Raw genomic sequence first — 213 nt, forward strand, 5'->3', positions numbered from 1 at the left:
TAATTTTGAATTTCTTTTTTATATAATATTTAAAATAATATTGTTATTATTATGAATATACAATCAAGTTTTATGCATGTAACATCTTGGTTGAATATACTTCCTTTGTTTGATTTGATTTAAGTAATACCATAAGCTGTACTGATCAAAACATGCATTTTATAAGCAAATTGAAAAATTGAAATTTAAGATGAATAATGGAATGTTATATAT

This window comes from Habropoda laboriosa, unplaced genomic scaffold, assembly GCF_001263275.1.
Source record: "Habropoda laboriosa isolate 0110345459 unplaced genomic scaffold, ASM126327v1 scaffold402, whole genome shotgun sequence".
Taxonomy (NCBI): Eukaryota; Metazoa; Arthropoda; class Insecta; order Hymenoptera; family Apidae; genus Habropoda; species Habropoda laboriosa.